Source organism: Zalophus californianus, chromosome 3 (genome assembly GCF_009762305.2).
Source record: "Zalophus californianus isolate mZalCal1 chromosome 3, mZalCal1.pri.v2, whole genome shotgun sequence".
NCBI classification, from domain to species: domain Eukaryota; kingdom Metazoa; phylum Chordata; class Mammalia; order Carnivora; family Otariidae; genus Zalophus; species Zalophus californianus.
The window spans coordinates 192955652-192973673 of record NC_045597.1 but is presented as its reverse complement, the minus strand read 5'-3'; the positions used below and the strand labels follow the sequence as shown (position 1 = coordinate 192973673).

Below are 18022 nucleotides of genomic sequence, written 5' to 3'. Positions count from 1 at the left end.
AGGAGCCAGTCAGGAGGCCAGTCCACACTCAGGGAGCGAGGGTGGCCACAGGCGTCCACACCACACCCATGCCGGGCAGAACCAGCCGCCTGGCCTGGCCGGGCTTAATATGGTTTATTGCAAACCCCAGCAGCTTTGCCTTCAGAATATGCTGGTAATTCACTCACCTCTCTCAGGCCGCTCCCCCTGCTCCACCCTGTAGGCTCCCCACCGCCGGAGCCAGGCTGACCCTGCCGAGGCTGGACGCTGGGCAGGCGCCCCGGACGGGGTCGTTCTCCTGCCAGCTGGTCGGCCTCGCCCGCTGGAACAAAAGCTTTGAACCTCTTAGGGTCACTCCTGTCTCCGCAGAGATTGAAACACACTAGGATCTCCACAAACAGGTGGAGTGAATGATTCATTCTGGGGCTCAGTCTTCTCAGCCCATTCACCTGTTGGTTATGAGAGTCGAGAAGTAGAGTTTTAAAATATATGTTGGTGCCCATCCCTTGTCCAGTGCAAGTTTCAAGCACCTTCTTGCCCTGGGATTCTTCCCTCTCTTGTTAATGGAAAAAGTCAAACACGAGAGAGGTGCAGATAGCAGCCCCACGATCCCACGCTGGGAGCCCGCCCCGGGTGTGCTCGGTCTGCGCCCCTCCCCGCGGGCAGGCTGGCGTCCAAGCAAGTCCCAGATGCACCTCCTCCATCTGCATGTATTTCAGTAGTCGTCCCTCGAAGAGACGGACTTTTTCCTTAAATGTGACATAACACCGCATCGTGCTTTAAAACCTCGCGGTTCCCTGACATCAGATATCCAGCCGGCACTGAGATCATCCCGGTCGTTTCTACACTCGGTTTGGTTTCATCAGGATTCAAACCGAGACCTCACATAGCATCAGATGGGCCCGTCCCTCACATCTCTGCCCTGTGGGCTCAGCTCCCTCCTTACTCCCCGGCAGTGTGCTTGCGGAAGACACCAGCGCGCTCACAGACCCCGTCTGCGGCATGTGCAGGCGGGGCGTGGGCTCCAGCCTCAGAAGGGCCCGTCGGAGGCAGGCGTGACCACGGGGCCCACTGCTCCGCGAAGGCTTGGAGGACGGTGACGCTCCCTAGTGTTTGCGGAGGCAATAGGTAAGCAAACATTGTGAAGCTTCTGGGCCCTACACTTTCTACAAAAAGTAAACACCGAGGCACAGCTACAGATGGAAAAGGCTTTTCATTCGGCTTCCGGATACACAATCTTCCCACCAAGAATTAAAAGAGTAGGGGCGCCTGGGTGGCTCAGTTGGTTAAAGCAACTGCCTGCGGCTCAGGTCAGGATCCTGGAGTCCCGGGATCGAGTCCCGCATCCGGCTCCCTGCTCGACGGGGAGTCTGCTTCTCCCTCTGACCCTCCCCCCCTCTCATGTGCTCTCTCTCTCTCTCAAATAAATAAATAAAATCTTTAAAAAAAAAGAAAAGAGTAGTAGTATTAAACAGTTTAAATAAGTAAGACGAATTTTATTTTTAAAATGCCTTTCACATTCCTATTTAAGATAAACCCTCGGCAGATTGAAGTATTTTGCTCGTTCCCACGTGAAAGGGACGACATAGTTTGTTTCTCGGAGGGCAGGGCAGGTTCCGGTCCGGAGTGCTGGGCAGAAGTGTGGCGCTCTAACCCATGAGCGTGTCCGGGACTGTGCACAGAAGCTAAAACGGGGACAACGCTCTCAGTCTCTCGTACCGCTTCCACATCCTCTGATAACTGAGTGCATGAAAATGGAAGCTTGGATTTGCAACTAAATTGTGTTAGAACTGAAAGACTCAGTGTCTTTATATCTGATTCCCGTAAAACAGAATGATACTGATGGTGTGGACCCGGTTGCCCCGCGTCAAGCTTCTGGGTGTGGTTTTGGGGTGTCACATGTCCCTGATGCAGTCTCCCTATCAACAGGGGTCCGGTCCGTCTTCGAAGGCAGCCGGAATCCCTAACCGACAGTGGGGGCTTGAGGCTACTCACGGGCAGTGACACGCACGACAGTGTGTGGCCTGGTGGCAGGGATCTCTCAGGCCCCCCACAAACATTCGCAGGGCCTGAGGCAACCACTCAAAGGGAGCCGCACGTGTATCTACATCCTCAGAAAGTATAAACCTAGTTCAAAAGCTGTTAAATACATTCTACCCCCACCTCCATACACACACAGCTTGACAGAGATACGTCCTTAAAGAGCGAAGAGGTCCAGACCAGCTGGACCGAAGTCTCCCAGAGGTCCCATCTCCTACTGGCTGGGACCATCCCTCACCCCTCCTGAGGCCTTCTAGAACCTTCTAGAGCCTTCTCAAGGACCTGCCTCAGCACCCAGAAGGGCTCCTCAAGGACCCTTACCAGACTCTGTGCACATGTTTTCTGCATAAACCTCTGGCCGTACCTTGGGCACAGCTGACAGCAAGGGGGCTGGAGGTGTGGTCTGCACTGCAGGTGAGCCCGGGCCTGGTGGGGCATGGCGGTCCTGTTTGTACAGAAGACAGAATAGTTACTGAGAGACAGAGCATCACCGCCATGGAAGCCAGGCACAGGAGGGACATCGAGGCACCAGGGCCTTTCTGGGAGCTGAATATCTCAACCTGCAAGACAACGGTGTTCTTAGAAAGATGTACACGGTATGGTGTCACCCCACTCTTGATGGGGACAGCCGACTGCGGGCCAGAGGCTCTCCCTTCCTGGTGTCCATCGGGCAAGTGCTGTCCCCCAAGGACGATGCAGCACCTGTCACGCTGAGGGTCAGCCACGTGCTCAGTCGTATCAGAAAAGAGGTCCCCAAAGCCAGGCCCAGGGTGGGAGCGGAGCGTCGGGATAAGCGTGGGGCAGGACGCGGGCAGCCCGAAACACGGGGTCTGCTCACACGGAGCAGTGGCGCCGAGGAGTACTTGGGGCTGAATCATTACAGAAACACACAAAGATTTTTCAAAGAGAGGCCAGACCAGCGTTTAGAGTACATCACGGAAATGAAGAAAAAATCATCTACAGGGTGACTGGCTGACTCTTTCACGAGCTCGGGGTGAGGAGCCACCGGGGAGGCCACTCACAGGGGATCTGAGGTCCTGGAGACCGCTCTGAGCTGGTCCCTGCGCCAGACTCCAGCTCACCAAGGCAGAAACCTGGTGCGAACATCACGCAGGGGAGGGCGGCCGCTCGCCAGCCCGGGGAGGCCCTGGAGCTCCTTAGAAAGACATGGCAGAACTTAGGGCCCACAAACCAGCGACAGTACAGTTTACTTTTAATCTGTTTTTCCTCTGTATCTCACCCTAAGCCGAGTTTTCGTCAACGCCTAGTTTGGTAGGAAGGAGGAGTTTCCCACAATAGTAAGAGTTCTGGTGGTTCCGGGGACCATTGGCAACCACGCAAATAAACGCATGTGCAATAGGGAATTGTGTTAGAATCTCTCGTTCAGAAGTGTGTTGTAGGGTGACGTGTCCGTCTGCTCAAAGCCCAAGCTCTGTGGCCCCCCGAGGGCGCTCCGCCATCCACGCAACGCTGACGGCAAGTGGCATTAGCGGTCGGGCTAGCTCACCGCGTCTGAACAGCCCGGCAGGCCTGGTTTAAAGGAGGAACGAGCCCCACGGCATATTTCTGCCCCGTGAGACATGTTCCCAAGGGAGACGTGGTGAGCACTCGATTACGTTCCAAGCACCTGCGGAACGTGGTTTCGTGGGCCGTTGGCACACGGGTGGGCGTACCTGGAGGTGTGAGCCTGTCCCGCCCCCCACCCCTGGCCTGTCTGGCTGCAGACAGGGCCACCCCAACGGCCTCTGAAAGGTTTGGAATCCAGATTTAAGGAGTTAGGAAATGAAGGCATCACTGATTCTGACAGGACGCCTGAGGCCGGGGATGACACGCGGCGCGGGCCCCAGGCGGTGCTGAGGACCGTGGCTGCCCCCGCTCCACCCTTGCGAGCACATGCGTATGACACCCTGCATCAGCTCCGCTAAAGCCCGCGGCCAGGAGTGTTCCTACACCCGGCACACCCCAGGAGGCTGCCGCACAAATACTTTGTGCAAGCGTGCACAGCCGGCAAGCGGCAGGGCGAGGATCCGAATTCAGGGCTGCTGGGATACTGGCCCCTCCTGTGATTCAGTGACGTCTGGGCCCCAGACCACACTTCGACTCACAGCCTGCAGCGGCTCTGGAGCAGGACGAGCCCCACCAGCACAACTCAGTGGGGCGTCTGGACCGGGGCTCGTCTGCTCAGCACAGCCGACGTGCGCGGCCAGGCCATCCTCCGGGGCGGGCTGTCCTGCCCACCCAAGCGTGCGGAGCCGCCTTCCCGGGCTCCAGCCACTAGATGCGGGTGGCCCCCTCCAAACTGCCCCAGCACACACACCCTGCCCACCCACGGGGAAGGGAGGGGTGCACTAGGGTTTCTCTCTTCTCCCCCCCTTCCCCAGGCATCCTTAGTAAGATCAGATCAGGAAGCCACTCCTCTGGGACCGAGCGCCCTGGGCTCAGCCTCCCAGCTCCTGTTGGGAACCAGATGCCTCTCAAGCACAGCCTCTGGCCGTGGGGGTCTCACCACTGGACAAGGCCAGCTGGGAGGAGGCCCTGCATCCTCCATGGCCCTGCCCCAGCCTGGGGCCCAGCGCGTGGAGCCTCCCAGGCACCCAGGGTGGGCTGGGTGCAGACCAGGCGTGGGCGGTGGCACAGAGCAACACCCACCCACCCCCACCACGGGAGCTTCCCTCCAGCCCTGCCCCATCCCAGCGAAATCTTCCCAGATCCCACATTGGGAAGGGGGGTCAGGCAGAGATGGCCTTGAACCATAGCAGCCTCAGTTCCCTAATCTGTAAAAGGAGAGGGTGGGCGGGTGGCCCCTCCAGTCCCTTGACATCTTCACCGGGCAGGGACAGCACCTGATGTGTGAGTGGGACCTGGCTTGTTTGCAGTTTTGAGCAGTCACCACCCAGAGCAGAAACACTACACCCACACTCTTAATTCCTAACCACGGGGCCGCAGATGCAATTTCAGGTCAAGATTCGAACGAAAATTGGATGCTGGTGTTGGAGACAGAGCAGCCCATCCGGACGGTCTGAGCAAGGGGAAACGGGGTGTCCCCTGTCTGTGCAAAGCTCATACAAACATTTAAAAAATCACAGAAAAGTGACAGAAGGTGAGATACAATCGTTTGGTAAACAGAAAACCAGTAAAGCTTGGGAGTAATCTTCACAGTCGCGGAGAGAAGCGCGCTTGGAGGTTGTCTGTATTGACACGGCTCCGTCCCCGAGATGCTGGGAAAGGTGCGCGGACACCGGTGAGTCACAAAGCCATTGTTGGCAGGAAGGTCACGGCTAGAGACAGACGTGAACATATTTATTAAGAACCTTCCAAATGTCTGTGCCTCCACCCGCTAATTTCACTTCTGGGATTCTGTCCCAAGGACATAAATCTAATTACAGAAAATGCTTTCTGCACAGATGCTCGTTTTGGCATTACTTAATGAAAAGTGGGAAACACCTGGAAATATTTCACAGCTGGGAGCTGGCGGGTGTGCGGGCGGCGTGCATCCGGGGTGGCCGTGGGGGTGGGGCGCGGGTGGAGGACGAGGGTCCCGTGCAGCCGAGGTGTGCCTCCAACAACACATCCCGAAAGGAAGGCGAAGGGGTCACCTGCGAGTAATGCTCTGTGGGTATCGTCTTCCTTTCCTGAGAGAAAGAACATGCATCACTCTGAGTACATCTATGTACGTGAGGGAAGATGTGCTCTCAAGCCACCTTTCCCAACCTCCGTCCCACAGAGCACCTGTCTCAACAGCTGTTCCAACGACAAATGTAAAATGCGCCATTTTCTAGCACATTTCCCCCAAGCGCCCACCCCCAAGCCCAGAAGGGCATCGCGGTGCATGGAGGTGACGCCCACCCCGGGTCGGCTGGGCCCACAGGCTCTGTCCGTGGCGGGGGGACAGCTGCCTGGCAAAGCCAGTGGCAGGGGTGTCCTTCCAGCCCCCCGGCATTGTCCTGGAGCGGGTTTGGGGGAGCTGTCCTGAGCCCCCACAGCTCAGGGGCTCATCGCCCCACTGCGCCCGGGTGCTGTCTCTCTCTGAAGGGCTCTCTGTCCTGCTGGAGGCACAGCCCGCGGCCTGCACCCCGGGGCCCTAAGGCGGGACTGGGGCCAGCACTCCCTGCAGTGGGGGCGGGGAGTCCCCGATGCTGGGGTCCCCCTGGGCTGAGGCCGTCGTGGAGACCGTGTGGCCGCTCCGCAGCTCCCTCTGCCCAGGCCGAGCCCGTGAGCAGCTCCCCATAAAGCCAGCATCTCAGACCTGCTTCCTGGGAGCCCACATTGCCGCGACCATCACTTACGGTGCTGCCGGCGATGAGACAAATTTTAGGAAGGGGGAAGTATGACAAAGGTACATCGTGGAAGGAGAGAGCAGAATGGCGACCTCTCAGGCTGTGAGGACAGGAGCTCACACCCGTGGGGGCGGACACAGGTGAGCCTGGGGGTCCCCGGCCACGTCTCTTGCTGCGGCTCCCCTCCTCGGCTGGCCCACCTGCTTCTCTCCTGAGCAGCACCCGCCTCCTCACTGGTGGCCTGAGCCCAGGGGGCCTCCCCAGCCGTGGTCTCTTGCCCAAGTGCCCGCTACCCCTCAACACAAGCGTCATGCCCCAAGTTCCCGCCATGGGAGAACCTGCCCGGGGTGTGTTCAGCACTCCCTGAGCCCGCTCGGGCGCAGAACACAGGCTTTCCTACCCACGAGCCCTCTTACAACCTCGGGCACCACAGAAGCACCACCTGCTCGGGGAACGTGCTCCGTTTTGGTGGCGGGGGCTCCTTAAACCCACGACACGACCCAGCGGTGGCCCCGCCTGCACCGAGCGGGGTGGGGGCCGGGCACTGCCTCCTGACAGCCAGCCCCTCCCCACTGAGACAGGCAGTGAGGGCGAATGGTGGCCCCCAAAAGATAATGCCCGCGTCCGAACCTCTGGTACCTATCAGCATGACCTTATTTAGAAAAAGGGTCTCTTGGGGCGCCTGGGTGGTTCAGTCAGTGAAGCATCTGCCTTCACCTTAGGTCGCGGTCCCGGGGTCCTGGGATCGAGTCCCGCATCGGGCCCCCTGCTCCGTGGGCAGCCTGCTTCTCCCTCTGCTCCACCCCCCGTTCATGCTTGCCCTCTCTCTCTCTCTCTCTCTCTCTCTCAACTACATAAAATCTTAAAAAAAAAAAAAAAAAGAAAAGAAAAAGGGTCTCTGTAGGTGTAACTAGTCAAGGATTCCAAGATGAGGTCATTCTGGATTAACCAGGGTGAGAAACCTGACGAGTGTCCTTCTAAGAGACAGAAGAGACCCAGGGGCAAGAGGGAGGAGGTCACGTCAAGATGAAACTATGGACACAGAGACTGGAGGGATGCAGCACAAGCCCAGGAACCCCTGGGACCCCCGAAGCTGCAAGAGGTGAGGAAGGGTCCTCCCCTGGCACCCAGAGAGAGCGTGGCCCCGCCAGCCACGGAGGGGGCTGGGTGCCATCATGGACCTCTGTGACAGGAAGCCAGAGAGGAGCCTGAGGAGGTGCCAGGAGCCAGACGGGGAGCAGCCCCTGGAGTCCCAGGCCCCTTCCTCATGGCCAGGGTGCGCCCCAGGCCCTGCTGCTGGCTGCCCGGGGGGCTTGTGTGGGTCTCAACAGGAAATCCCCGTCTCCTGCAGTCAGCCGCTGCCGGGCCGAGCGCCGGGGCCTGGCCACTGCTCGAGTGGTGAGCCTATCGGGTCTGTCCTGCCGGGGGACGCCACCTGCAACCCAGCAGCCCCAGGCACCTGCACCCCCGATGCCCGCCAACGGTCCTTTGGAGGATGCTGCCAAACCTCTGCATTCAGGGCTATTGGTGGGGAAACCCTCAGCAGCTCCCGTTTCTGACATTTCCAGGCCACTTGGCGGAGGGCCCGGGACACACCCTGGCACATCTGCTTTTGTGGGACCGGGACCCTGCCTCCACTGCCCTTGCCCTGGGCTTGGGCATCACAGGAAGCCACAGCCCTCCTGGACTGGGCCTGCTGACGTCCAGCTCATCCTGACCCCCCAAAAACACTGGCTTGGGGAACAAAGCTGCCTTCTCAGCCCTGGGGACCTGGGATTCATGACTCCAGGCAGCTGTCCTGGAATTAAATATGTCCAGTCCCTCTGACCAAGTGTGGAAGACACTTGCACACATTGTTAATTGTCCCTGATGGATTTGCAAAGGCCGCTGCCCGGAGCCAGCGTGTGGGGAATGTCTTCCCTGGCTTCTCGACTTGGGGGTGGGGGTGGGACCCTGGCCTCCCTCACCAGGGCCAAGAGGCAGCAGTGGAGCGGGGGGGACGCTGGACTCCCCGGGCTTCCCGAGGGTTGGGGAGACTTCATCCACCAGAGATGCCTAGTGTCTGGGGGGCAGTGGGGAAGGGGGGGCCTGTGGGGAGCCCCCCACCAGCAGAGGCCCTGCTGGGGAGGCCTGTGCAGCCCCAGTGCCACCTGGTGGTGCTGCCTGGAACTGCAGCCTAACTTTAACCCTGGGGGCCCTGAGCCCTGACGGGGGTTGGATGATGGAGGTGCTGGAGGGGCAGCTCCCAAAGTCCGGCATCTGGAGCCGTTCCCCAATGTCCGGGGGGAAATGAGAAACGTAGACTCCTCACCGTAGCAGGGAGGCTTAGGGCCCTCGGTGGAGTTCAGCTGTCCCCTGCTCAGCTGGAGGACCCCAGGGGGCGCCCAGCATCCCAGGGAGCAGCCCTTCCTTTACAGGCAGCAAGGATCCCGGGAGCACTCTGCCTGGGGCTGGACTGCAGGCCACACCCTGGACCCTGCAGTGGCTCTGCTCCTGATGGCCCCACAACCTGGCCAAACCCCCCTGCCCTTTGCTGAAGGGTACGCCGGACACTGGGTGGACAGATGTCAGTGGAGGGGCTCCCATTCTGCCAGACACACAACAGAACAGAAAAGGAACTTGTCCCGCGTGCTGGAAGGTGAGGCAGGCCAGGGGGAGGAAAAGTAGAGCCAGGCGTAGGGCTTGAGGGCAGACAGTGGGACAGCCTTCTGTTCAGTGGAGAGATCGGGCCAGTGCAGCAACACAAGGTAGAGGGACTGGGGTGGGGGGGTCCTGGACAGGAGACTCGGGGGAGGGGGCCCTGGGAGGGGGACCAGGGAAGGGACCCCAGGGAGGGCGCTCTAGGCAGCAGGATTGGGGGAGTGGGGGGTAGGTCAGGGGGGCAGTCGGGTGGGTAAAGTTTCCAATCTCAGCTGAGGGAGACCCTGTGAGAAGAGGGGTGGTCTGACTTGAGGTGAAGGGGTGCGCTGTGTTTTCTGTGCGGAAAGCAGCATGGGGAGGGCAGGGCTGAGGCAGTTAGGAGCTCGGTGCAGGCAGTGGACCAGAGATGGAGCTGTCCCGGGGTGGCACACTCATGAGATACTTAGGGACCACAGGAACAAGCCCCATGCGAAAACCAGGGTGCCCTTGGGGCACTTGCTATTGGCTGCTACGTCTGAACCCCTTCTCTTACCCAGTAGAGTACAAGCCGGACCTAAAAACACAGCCCAGCCCTACCCTGCTGGTGCGGAAATGAACTGAGGCTCCAAAACCCACCAATGAGCTGGCCGGGTTGCCTGCCAACATCAACCAATCAGGAGGAGGTGCTTTTCCTCATTAGCATATTGGATCCAGTGGGAACCCTGGGGGAGCTCTCTGTGTATAGTAGGGTCTCTGTGTAAGACCCCAGCCTAACGGCTCTGGCAGTTGCTGTGTCCCCTTCAGCTCGAGCTGGAGCCCCAGGAAAGCTTGGCCTGTGCCTTTGAATTTCAGGTCTGGCATCGTTTCTGCAACTGTCCACTCAAGAAGCTAATTCCAGTAACAGTCAGATGCTGGATACATTTAGAAAAGGGGGGGGCGCCTGGGTGGTGCAGTCCGTTGAGCATCTGACCCTTGGTTTCAGCTCAGGTCATGATCTCAGGGTCCTGAGATAGAGCCCCGTATCAGGCTCTGTGCTCGGTGCAGAGTCAGCTTGAGATTCTCTCTCCCTCCCCCTCTACCCCTCCTGCTTGTGCTCTTTCTTTCTCTTTAAAAATAAATTTGAAAAAAAAGTGTTGGGGTGGGCTTCCTGGTGACTTCAGTGTGGGGCAGGAATGAGAGGAGGGAGATGCCGAGGTTCCATCACTGAGTGAGCGCAGGGGGAGAGCCCCACTTCGCATGAGCTGAGCCTGCCCTATCTGTTGGGTTTCCAGTTGGAGACACTGACAGACAGACACCTGAAACTCAAGTCTAGAGCTTGAGAGGAACCCAGCAAGCAGACACTGGGTAAGACCACAAGGGGTGAGGGTGACCAGAGCTGAGAGGGAGAAGCTGGAGAGAACAGGACCAGATGGAGGTGGGGGACCCGCAGGGTGGTAGGCATGGTGTCAGCACCAACACATTTTCAGTTGCAGGTCCTGTTGTCTGAACCCCCTTGTGGTGAGTTAAATGGTGGCCAATTCTCTTCCCTGGAAACTGAATTTGATGTTGTGTGGAGAAAGGGTCTTTGTTGACATAATAAAGTTAAGGATCTTGAGGTGAGATCATGCTGGATTAGCTGGGTGGACCCTAAATCCAATGACAAGTGTCCTTAGAAGAGACCCCAAGGGAGGCACACAGCAGAGAGAAGAGAAAATGCTGTGGAGACAGAGATGGAAACTGGAGTCACGAGCTGAGGGCTGTCCGGAGCCCCAGGAGGCTGGACGAGGCAGGCAGGATCCTCCGCAGCCCTACCAAACCTTGACTTAGGACTTCTGGCCTCCAGGACTGGGAGAGAATAAACTTCTGTGGTTTGAAGGCACCAATGCACCCCTCCTTTTTACCACGAGGAAATGGAGCCCCCAAGGACCTGCTTGCCTGAGCAGGTCCACCAGCAGTTGGTGGAGGGAAACCCAGTTACTCTCAGTCTGCTGCTCTGCTGGGGGCTTGACTAGCATGGGCAGGGCAGACCCACACCTGGGACATTTCAGCTTTATAGCTGCAGGTGTCCATTCCAGCCTGTCAGGGTCTTTGGGATCAATTTCCACTTTCCAACTACTACTGTATTTGGGGCCATATGCACCCAGTTAAAGGAGAAGATTTCCCACCCTGCCTTCCAGGTGGCTGTGGCCATGTAGCTGAGTTCTGCCAATGATATGTAAGCAGAAGTGAGTGTGGGGCTTTTCTTCACAAGGGGGATGTGTCAATCACAGGTTCATAGAAATCACTTCAGGCATTAAGAGCAAAAAGGGGGTTTAGCAGAGGCAATAGGATTTAAAACTCACCAAGGGCTGGAGGGGTGACCATCAGGGCTCCACATGCACTGTTGATTTAGATGTCCCACCAGAAGCCAAGACCGAGACCAGGAACCCGTTGTTGCTAACATGGCTGCCTTGGCCACATTTGTCTTTCACCTGCCAAGCTGGTGTCCAAACACTGAGTTATAGACTCTGGCCACCAGGACATACACTTTTCCTAACTCTGGCTGCCGTGGCCACAGCAACTCACTTCTGCCTTCCAAATCTCACCTGAGTCCTTACAAGTTGTCTCAACCTAGATTGCATCCAGACTAGCAGGTGCAAAGAAACCTGGGGAGTGTAGTTTTCCAGGGCATGGTGGTAACTCTAAGATAAATGCAGTTTGGTCTTGCTATGAAATTGAGGCCTAGTTCCCTGGGAGGGTAACTCACAAAGAAGGGGGAGAGGGAAGGACACAAATCCACGTGGGAAGAACCCCTGCCCAAAGGACAGCATGAATGTGATCACTATAGACGATGATGGGTCAGCCCTGTCAGAGCATCACCCCTCTTGCTGGCAGTCAGAAGGAGGGAAGTCAGTAGGACTGGGGTAGAGTTCCACAGATCCAGCTGCATGAGCAAGGCAAGGGGTGTCAGTTTCCTTGACTCGCTCCCCTCATTCTTCTCAGCACGCCCTGCCTCCCAGTTTAGTGTGGTTTGGAAAATACTTGCTCCATTTCTCTCTTGAATTTCCCCACATTTTCATACATTTTTCCATCTTTTCTTCTATATTTATTTAATGTAGTTATACTAAAGCCCTTGTCTAAATTCTACCATTGATTTTGGGTTATCCAAGGGTCTGCTTCTATTGACTATTGTTTCTCTTGAGTGTGAGTGCCATTTTCCTGCTTCTTTATCTGTTTTGCAAGTTTTGATTGTGTATGGGCATTGTACGTAAAAGAACCACAGAGTCTGAGGCCACATAAGTATTTCCCTGAGTTCTGTGAGCCATTCTGGCAAATTATCAAACCTGAGGAGGAAGCCAGTCAGCAGCACAGATAACAACCTGGACTTGCAATTGGCATCTAAAGGGGAGGGGTCCATCTTGTGGGACTGAGTCCTTCACCTGTGGGGTCTGTACTGACTCATTAGTGTCAGAATTGAATTGAATTGAATTGTAGAACACCCAGCTGGTGTCACAGAATTGCTTGATGTAGGGAAAACCGACACATCTTGTCACAAAAGTGTTCTGTGTGAGTGTGTAAAGGAAAACAGTGAGTCTTTCCAAGGCAGTAATACATCACATTAATAGAATAAAGGGGAAAAACTACATGGGCATCTCAATATACCCAGACAAAGCACATAAAAAAATAGAATACCCATTCATGGTTTTTAAAAAAAATCTCAGCAAATGAGGAATCAAATGGAATTTTTTTTTTTTTGTTCCTATAAAGGGCACTAAAAATCCTACAGCTAAGATCATACTTACTGGTGACAGACTGAACCCTTTCCATACAGGATTGGGAAAAGGTGAGGATATCCATTCTCTCCATGTTTATTTAACATTGACTAGGGGTCCTAACTACTGAAATAAGGTTAGAAAAGTGAAAAGCATCTAGATTGGAAAGCAAAAAGTAAAACTATTGTTGCTGTTATTCAAACTGGCATAGTAGAAAATCCTAATGAATGCACAGAAACTGAAAAGTCTAATAAATGAGTTCAGCAAGGTTACTGGATACAAGATCAACACAGAAAAATCATTTGTATTTCTATATACTAGCCGCAAACTATCAGAAAATAGAACTAAAGCAATCCCATTCACAACTGCCTCAAAAAAGAATAAAAACACTTAGGAAAAAATCCAACAAAGGAAATGCAAAGACTCGTACATTATAAACTATAAAACATTGCTGAGAGAAATTAAAGATCTAGATAATTGGAAAAACATTCCATGTATATGAATTGGAAAACTCAGTATCCTCAAGATCATAATTCTCCCTAAATTGATTTATGGAGTCAATGAAATCCTATAAAGATCCCAGCAGGAATTTTTCTTTTTTAGAAATTGGCAAACTGACTGTAAAATTTATATGAAAAGGCAAAGGCCTCAGAATGACTGAAACAGTTCTGGAAAAGAACAACATTAGAAGGACTTAGGCTGCTCATCTAAATCTATGCTAATCAGGACTATGTGGCTATTGGCACAGGGTAGACAGACAGATCACTGAAATAAAAATTAAGAGTTTATAAATAAATGCTTACATTTATGCTCACGTGATTTTCAACAAAGATGACAGGAAATGAAATAGAGAAAAGAGAGTTTTCAACAAATCGTTCTAGGGCCATTGTATATCTAAGGCCTCACATCATACACAAAAATTAACTCAAAGCCGATCATAGACCTAACCTAAAACTCTGAGAAGAAAACACAAAAGAAAATCTTTGGGAGCTTGACTTAGGCAAAGAGTTCTTAGTTTTGACACTAAAAGCATGGTCCGTAAAAATATGAGCATGATGAATTGGACTTCATCAAGATTAAAAATGTTTCCCTGTCACAGGACATCATTAAGAAAATGAAAAGACAAGCCACAGACTGGGAAAATTTATTTACAAATGTTGTATCTGGTAAAGGACTTGAATCCAGGCTATATAAAGAGTTTTTATAAATCAATACAGATAATCCAATTTAAAATGGGCAAAAGATATAAACAGCTATTTCACCAAAGAAGATGTACAAAATAAGAACACGAAAAGGTGTTCAATATCATTAGTCATTAAGGTTAACACAGTCAAAACCACAATGAGAAACCGCATCCACTAACATGGCTCTCATCAAAGAGATAGGCAACCATAAGTGATAATGAGGATGTAGAGAAATTGGGACCCTCATCCATTGCTATTGGGAATGTTCTATTGTACGGCTGAGTGTGTAAAATGGTGCAGCCACTTTGGAAAATAATTTGGCAGGTCTCTGAAATGTTAAGTATAGTGTTACCGTGTGATCCAGCAATTCCACTCCTAGGTACATACCTGCTGTGGTCTGACTACATCCTGCCCAAATTCCTATGTTGAACTCCTAACTCCCAAGATGATGATCAGAAGGTAGCCTGTCGTGAGGGGTCTCGAGGTGGAGCCCTCAAGAATGGGGTTAGTGCTCCCGGGAGCGCTCTTGTGAAAGGGACCCGCGATCGCTTCCTCACCCCTTTGGTCATGTGAGGCCACGGTGAGCAGACCGTCATCTATGAACCAGGAAGCGAGTCCCCACCAGATACCACATTTGCCGGCACCCTGATCTCGCACTCCTGGCCTCCAGAACTTCGAGAAATAAATGTTTGTTGTTTATAAGCCACTCAGTCTGTGGAACTTGTCATAGAGCCTGAACTGGCTAATAAGATTCCCAAGAGAAATGAAAACACATGTCACACAGAACGTGTAGGAGAATGCTCAAATGGGTTTTTTCATAGGAGACTGAAAACAACCCAAATATTTGCTAACTGGTGCCTGAACAAACACACTGTGGGATGGCCGGACTATGGGGTACTATTCGGGGTAAAATAAACAAAGTACTGCCATATGCCACAGCTTAGATGCATGTCAACAACATCATGCTTAGTGAGAGAAGTCAGATGTGGAAGGCATCATATGATTCCTTTCACAGAGAATGTGCAGAAACGGCAAATCGATGGTGACAGAAAGCATATCAATCTTTGCTTCGGGCTGTGCATGAGGGAGCAGGGATTGGCTGCACATGGGCACGAGGGAACTTTTTGGTTTGGGGTGATGAAAATGCTTGAGAAATCATTGAAAATTGCAGTGTGGGGATGGTTGCACAACTCTACAAATGTATTGAAAATCACTGAATTGTACGCGCTCACAATGGGTGGTTTCTACGGTATATAAATCGTACCTCAGTATAAACTGTTATAAAAGGAAACGTCTCTTGGGGGCGCCTGGGTGGCTCAGTCCTTGAAGAGTCTGACTCTTGATTTCGGCTCAGGTCATGATCTCAGAGTCGTGAGATGGAGCCCCATGTCGGGCTCCATGCTCAGTGGGGAGTCTGATTGGGATTCTCTCTCTCCTTCCCCGCCACCCCCTGCCCCGGGAACCTCTGCTAGGGGGAAACCATCCTCCAACACGCGTGGGAGCTGCCCCTGAGCCTTTGCTGTTGGCCCAGCACCGCTCCACATAGAGAACACGCAGGGAGAGCTCACCACGGGCAGGCACGCTTCCAGGCACTGTTCCAATGCCCGCTCATCTGTCCCAGCGCCCGCCCTGCAGGTGGGTAGGCCCGTCACCACCCCCATTTCACAGGTGGGACTCTGGAAACACAACCTCTTGATGGGGACCTCTGCGCCGTGCAGCCTCCTCAGCAGCAGGGAACGGGGATGAGCTCATTGATAAGGCCATTTAAATTTGGGAAAAATGACTTCCAGGAAACATCAATTAAGAGTTTATTTATTCATTAACGAAATGCTTCCCTGCCCAGAATCGTGTCTCTGGCCCCTGCACCCCTGCAACCCACCATTCCAGATCCCTTGTGATTTGCACCTTCAACAGCCTGGCTGGGGCTGAGAGGTCAACTCTCAACTCACGTCTGTTCAGGGCAGCCTCTGGGAAGAGGGTCTTAACATCAGAGTTTATTGTCTGCACTTAGGGCCTCAAATCCTAGGTGAACAGTGCCTCCTTAGGGGAGTCTGGAGCTCGGCTCTTTAACTGCGGCCTGGGACATTTTGCATGTTTGGGTGATACTTGGCCACTTGCAGATGCCATTGATTCTTACATCAACAGTTTATCAGAATGCTTAACGTTCTCCAGTTACAGATACCAGTTTCATGCCCATGTCTCACCAGCTGTTCACATTTTTTAAATCCCGTGTCATCTTGATTCTGACTTTTTGTGGCATTTTCTGTGTCCCATACAGCTGCCTCTGGCCACATGTGGCTATTTAAATCCACTCCAAATTAATTAAAGTGAATGAAATGAAAGAGCCAGTTCCTTGGTCATACCAGCCACACTCCTGGCCACAACGGCCACGTGTGGCTAGTGGCTGCCGTCCCGCACAGCCCAGAGACAGCACATTTGCTTCAGCGCTGAGGGGTGTGTTGGGTGGTGCTGCCGGAGGCCCGTGGATTCTGTGCTCACGGGGTTCCCTGCACACAGGCTTACCTCCAACGGTCAGTCCGTTTCTTTCTTTAGGATGGTGAGGGAGGGGGTGCAGAGCAGGTCCTTGTCTGTGATTCCCGAAGGAAGAACAGCTTGAGGGGGGTTGCTCGGAGGAAGGCAGGGGCGTTGCAGGTTTCCAGGGTGGATGGGAGGGCTCCGTGCACCGTGACTAGCTGCCATGTCCTGGGAGAAGCCTGGAGGCGGATGGATGAGCAAAAGGGGCTCAGGCCGACGGGAGGGGCTCACCTGCTGTTTCTGAGGGCCTACCTGCTGCCATCCCGGGGAGCCTCTGCTGCAGGCTCTGGACCCCAGAACACCCCCAGCTGGACCACAGTGGTCCCGAGTCCTGAGGACAGCCTTCCGATGCCCTGGCCAGCAACCCTGACCCTCTCACCCCATCGCCTGGCTCACAGTGAGGCGCTGGTTTGGGAATTTGGCAATCGGACACCAAGGGCTGAGTCAGCCACTGGGAAAGCTTTGCTGAGAGATCATGAGGCTATCTTGGAGCTGGGAGGCTTTTGGGGGGCACTGGAGAGGGTGAGGGGATGAGGGAGGACAGCAGGAGAGAGGGAGCAGAGCTGGGAAGCCAGAAGGAGGACTAAGGGCGGTGTCGCTGGACCCCACGCTCAAGCCCGTGCCCCTGAGCCTGAGGGTGGCCCTGTCTTGACCCTTCCCCTGTTTGGAGGAACATCTGGTTCTGATTGTGTCATCCTAGAATATAAGAACTCTCCTGGCTCGAAGAGCACGGTGGCCTGGCCTCCCAGCACCCCCACCCCTCAGGAGCGCGCCTTCCGGCTGCTAAGGGCCACCTGCAGGGACCCGCTGTGCCGGGCGCCCTCGCCCGCCAGCACCTCACCCAGTGTGGCGGCCGCTACAGGAGGAGATGTGTGCGTGTCCAAGCCTGAGAAATTGAGGAATGCCAGCTTGCATCAGAAACCGAGACCAGACACGGTGCTGGCACGTTCGATGGCCGCCAGCGGCTGGGCGGGCAATTCTCGTGGACACAGGGGCCTGGAAATGCTCCCATGACTACGCCAGTTTTGTGAGCTATGGGGAGAATATTGTCTTCTCACCCTTGCAGAGGGTCGCCCTGAAAATTCCGGATCTTCCGCGCTGGCGTCCCCACCCGCATGTGCCCCCTTGGTGTTTGCGCAGAGACCCCGCGGTGCCCGCGGGCCTGCGGCCTGGCGCGCCGGCCCTCCCCCACAGCAGCCGCCATCGACAGGGAAAGGCACTTACCCTGCGTAGCTCAGGCCAGGTCTCTCTTTTTCTCTGTTCGTTGTTGTCCAAGCCCTTTGTTGTTGTTGTTGTTGTTGTTGTTTCCTGATTTTACCTAGTAGCGTACAAATCCTGCCAGTATTTCAAAACACACCACCCTGAATCAGATCCCAGCCGTCCCCAAGGCTCCCGCCAAGCGGAGCTGTGTGTCCGGGGGAAGAATAAAAAAAGGGCGCCGGCTGGGAGGGGGCGTCCGAGGTCCGCCATCCTGCTCCTGCTCCCGTCGGGGACGGTCTCCGGGGACACACCCCCCGGAATGCCCCTCATGTGCTGACTGACTGACAGACGTGTGTGTCCTCATCGCTGAACGCGGGCCAGAGGAATTTTTTCTTTCATCGTATATTTAGCTGTGTATTTTCTTTTCCTGTCACCAACGCCGAGTTGACATTTGCTT

The 18022-nt window shown here is 54.6% G+C and overlaps 1 long non-coding RNA gene across 1 annotated transcript; it reads right to left on the bottom strand.

Annotated features, from left to right (window-relative positions):
* Window positions 1–5361: 5361 nt before the first annotated feature.
* On the bottom strand, window positions 5362–17736 carry LOC113919264. The gene is made up of 3 exons (XR_003518921.1): window positions 17590–17736; window positions 16354–16544; window positions 5362–5651 (listed from the first exon to the last, which is right to left on the bottom strand). It is a non-coding gene; the product is annotated as an uncharacterized LOC113919264 (long non-coding RNA).
* Window positions 17737–18022: the final 286 nt, after the last annotated feature.